This window comes from Salmo trutta, chromosome 25 (assembly GCF_901001165.1).
Source record: "Salmo trutta chromosome 25, fSalTru1.1, whole genome shotgun sequence".
In the NCBI taxonomy this organism is placed as follows: domain Eukaryota; kingdom Metazoa; phylum Chordata; class Actinopteri; order Salmoniformes; family Salmonidae; genus Salmo; species Salmo trutta.
In genome coordinates, this window is record NC_042981.1 from 14,472,287 (window position 1) to 14,476,886 (window position 4,600).

The 4,600-nt window shown below is 38.1% G+C and overlaps 1 long non-coding RNA gene across 1 annotated transcript; it reads right to left on the bottom strand.

The window, feature by feature from the left end:
• Window positions 1–3,969: 3,969 nt before the first annotated feature.
• LOC115162050 (uncharacterized) lies at window positions 3,970–4,517 on the bottom strand. Its single transcript, XR_003869476.1, has 2 exons — window positions 4,426–4,517; window positions 3,970–4,135 (listed from the first exon to the last, which is right to left on the bottom strand). It is a non-coding gene; the product is annotated as an uncharacterized LOC115162050 (long non-coding RNA).
• Window positions 4,518–4,600: the final 83 nt, after the last annotated feature.

Consider the following 4,600-nt stretch of genomic DNA (forward strand, 5'->3'; position numbering starts at 1 on the left):
CAATTTCTCAAGCAAGAATTTTTCTTGGACTGTCTGGGAGTGGTCCGGGTGACGAGGGTAAAACTGAAAGCTAGTTGCTATTGGCCTAGAGGTTCGGAACTCTCTTATTGGTCTATTAACTCATTTACCACCTGGTGATGTCACCAAGCAGACCAAAACTCCATACCACCAAAGCTCTTAAACTAAAAGGACATTATCATAATTTTCACAATTTCACAGTATTATTCCAACCTCATACTGACGAAATACATTATATATAAAATACAGGAAATCACATTTTTGACTGCACTGGGCCTTTAACCTCTCCCATTTCCTATTTGGGCCTAATTATTTTGAAAGGACTTATCAGAATTATGTACCTAAGCACGGGATCTAACCCAGAAAATAAAGCTTCATGAAATTACAGACTTCAGAGGGAAATTAAATGAAGGAATAAGAGAATATGGCAACCCTGGGCCCTGAGCTGAAACTCATTATTGTTTACCTCTCTTATGAAGACGTAACCAAAAGCAATGTTTTATCCACTTTAAACATTTCAAAGAAACAGCGAAAGCCTGTGGGTACAATAACAGCTTTAAATAGTCTTCAACGCCCATCCTCAGGGAATTACCCTGCCTGAAAATACTTCATTTAATAAATATGCTCTTTAACCTCACACTCTCATTTTGCATACTGTTATTATGAATTCATACTCTCTCTGCTAAATATTTATCCTGTTAGCTACTCCTTAACCATACATATTTTACTATTTTAGGAGGACCACCTACATTCGTTTTCGAATGCAATTGCGTTCATTAGTACCTCCAAGATAATACAGTGTGAGTGTGTGTGTGTGTTTATTGTAAGCACTGCTAAGTCTCTAATCTTCCACAAATAATTATCCTTGATCTAATCATACATTTATGCAGGAGAGAAACTGATGTTCTTAACATGGCTGGTCCAAGTAAAATAAGTTAGTACATCAAATAAATTATACATGGCGGAATGTGTATAGTTTGTGTGTGTGTGTGTGTGTGTGTGCATGTGTGCGTGTATATGTACACACCTGCACTAGCGCATGTTTATTTGTTTTTGTTTACAGCTGTGTTATTATTTACGAAGTCACTAACTTAAATCCAATGTAGTAGTTAACCTGCTCTTAGCCTCTTGTTTACACTAGAGATGCTGTTCCCATTTCCTTGTGCAGTAAGCCTGATGGAGGCTGATTAAACCAACTGATTAAAATTACCCGTGGAATTTTTATATGTGCAGCCTCACAGCGTGAGTCTACCGCTGTGGGTGTCTGCTATAAAGCTGAGGAACCACAGTATTTCTGCCTATTTGTAGTAAAATCTTGTTGGATTAAGGTAAAAAATGTCTCCTGTCACCACAAATAAGTATAGTCAGAGATGATTCATATCACTGGGTAGTGAACTGATATGAACTGATGAGATGTGTCTTTCTTCGTGAGCTGTAAGCCGTCTGATCAAACCTCCACTCACGTACCGCAGTGCAACATGTACTGCAGACCTGGGCAGAAAATAGTTTTCATGTTGTACTTTACTTGAAAATAACAACTTTTCAAATACTTGAGGTAGTTGAATATAATTTATATAGAGTTTCAACTAAAAGGCAACTCTTTTCTTTCATATTCAAAAACAGGTCTCAGAAAAACAAATAATATTTGAAAGTATTTTGAACACTTCTCAGAAAACCAAATAATATCTGAAGGTATTTTAATATATACATGTTATTTGAAAACATAAAAATATGTATTTGATGGCGGCCAAATATCTGATGAAGAACCAAAAACCAAAACAGTTAATTTAATTAGTGTAAATATATTATCATAAGCACATGGTATGAATCTTAATATATAGCCTATAGCAGGGGTAGTCAACCCTACGAGGTCCAAAGCCTGCCGGTTTCCTATTCTACCTGATTATTCATTTCACACACCTGGTGTACCAGGTCTAAATCAGTCCCTGATTAGAGTGGAACAATGAAAATGCAGTGGAACTGGCTTCAAGGTCCAGAGTTGAGTTTGAGGGGCCTATAGCCTAGAATGAAATACATGAGGGACATGGAAGCCCCTAAAAATTAGACTAGATCACTTTTGCAGCTTCAAAATGACGAACAAATATATTTTCATAATGAGTGACATAAGGTAATACAGTAACACATCACATCAAGTTCATATACATGTCTAGTAACTTTGTGATTATTACAATATCAACGTTGTTACATAGGACTTTGGAAATTGCTTTATAACTGCATAATAATGCATAATAATATAACTGCATAATAATTACATCAGTGGAATAAGGAACAGTAACTATTCCTCATGTACAGTAGTTACAACAACTCTCAGCTCATTGCAATGCAATTAAAATGCAATTACCAAAGTATTATGAAACAACATGCTAATAAAATGTTGCTCAAAAAGTAATTCCAATTTCATTACACAGGCACAATAACCATTTTATTTCAAGTGTTACTGAGAATGCTAATAGTAACAAAATATGGCTGTTAAGTGTCAAAGGGAAACATACCGAACCTGCTTTCGGTGGAAAAATCATGTTAGTTTGTATTCTGATTAAACTACTCCTTGATCGATGGTATCGTGTGTGTTTGAAACAAGAACAATTACCCTCAGATGGTCAAAGAGATTCAAAGTTGTTTTTGCTAAGAATCCAACTTGGTGTTTGCAATGTTTGCAAATGGTTTTGAATTACTCTGCAGTATTTTCAGATATGATCAAATGAATTGCAGCTTTCGACTTTTTCAGTGGCATGTTGAAAGCACAGGAGGGCTGTGGCACCTTAATTGGAGAGTGCAGGCTCGTAGAACAAGTGGAATGGTATCAAATACATCAAACACATGGGGTTCCATTTGGAACGCAGTCTGTACCCATCTGATTGACTGACTGTGGGGAAGGGAGAAGATGGAAGTCATTCGGGAGTGGGACCGGTAGCGAGGATAAGTGTCTGCCTTATAAATCAAACAATCAAGTGATCAAATTCATCACAGATGCCTTTGTTATGGAGTGAGTCTAACAGATGTACCTAGGCCTATAGGACTTGCAGATGGGAACACTTGACTCACTGACTGTCTCAAACTTGATAAAACTTTAGTGTGACACAAATGATGTATCGCATATAAACAATGTATTTCACAGCATTCATCACAAAAACAAAAAAAACATAACATGACAATGGCCTCCATAGTCATTTCAATGGTTATGTAAACATACTGTAGGTTGGTCTATCCAGAGAACGACAGCTCCCTCTAAACCAATAACAGGTGTGTGTGTGTGTGTGCCTCAGGGTGTGCCAATCCTGGCCATTAATTAAAAGTTATCTACAGTAATTAATTAATTTACTACAAAACATTTAGGTCACTAGGAGATACTGCTGTGATTCTGTGTTGGTTACAATGTTTATGCAAATCACTGATAAATAAAAGAGGGAGGGGATAACAGGGAGGGAAAGCTAGAAGGGCAAGTATACAAATCAGGAGTTAGACGAATGAAAATAATGTAAAATGTCCAACTTTTCAATGAGCAGAGTGTGAAAATGTTCAGTGTTAGGCCTACATGTCATCAGCCCTCCACAGAACAACAATATGCCCACAGGCCTATACAACAACTAGTCTAATAGGCTTGTCAATTTGAGATCAATACCCTATGAGGGAGCCTATATTACTCCCTAAAAGTTCTCTCAAAAATGCATTCCTTACTCAGAGGCATCAAGGATGAGAAGACAAAGAGGACATCAGCTCTCCCATTGCTCAAGTCCTTTCGCTCAGCCAAGCCTCACACTATCTCCTCATCCGGAAGGAAACGCACATGCTTTTCACCTTTACATTTCTTCAGGCGCAGGGATGGAGACAGGGAGGAAGTATCTCCTTCATTATTGCCGTCACTGTGTCAAGTGAACGTTCGTTCCGCGTCTCAACGTGCACCATGAATCTCCCGTTTTGGGGAGGATATTTTTGGGGATAGAAGTGCACTTCGAGTAGAGTCACCAGAGCACTCCGTGTTTTATCTGTTGGACATCTCAAGGGCCACTCTTGTTTTACACAGGCATAACTCAAATTTTTTCAAACTCTCCCATAGTTTAGGTCCCAGTGCAACATCTCCGGAGGGAGGCTCAGGCTAGAAACAAGATAGGGCTAGTCAGGGACTCATATCTTATACATGAGCCACGTGTCCGGTGATGCAAGTGAACCCCAATAGTTTCCAAGGCTATCAAATTGCCAGCAACAGGTACAATAAGAATTAAGTGAAATGTGTATAAAAAAGGCTACGAAATAACAGATGGGTTGGATCATTAATAATGGCAACTTCTTATATAATAATCAAGTTCTTATATGTATCTTCCAACTGCCTGCATCCATAGACCTATCCGATTACATATCACAACAAGTTTGTTTAAAAAATCTTACTTTGAAACATTTGCATAGAGGTCTATGCTGCTCCTCCACTCCACCTCTCTCCTTCCTCAACACAAGCAGCACATTCGATTTAGAACCCTCACGGCACCCCTGAAAATATGCAAATTACCCTGAAAATAGGCAAATGAGAAAAACGTGTTTCTGACCAATGGGGTTAGGCAGTGTT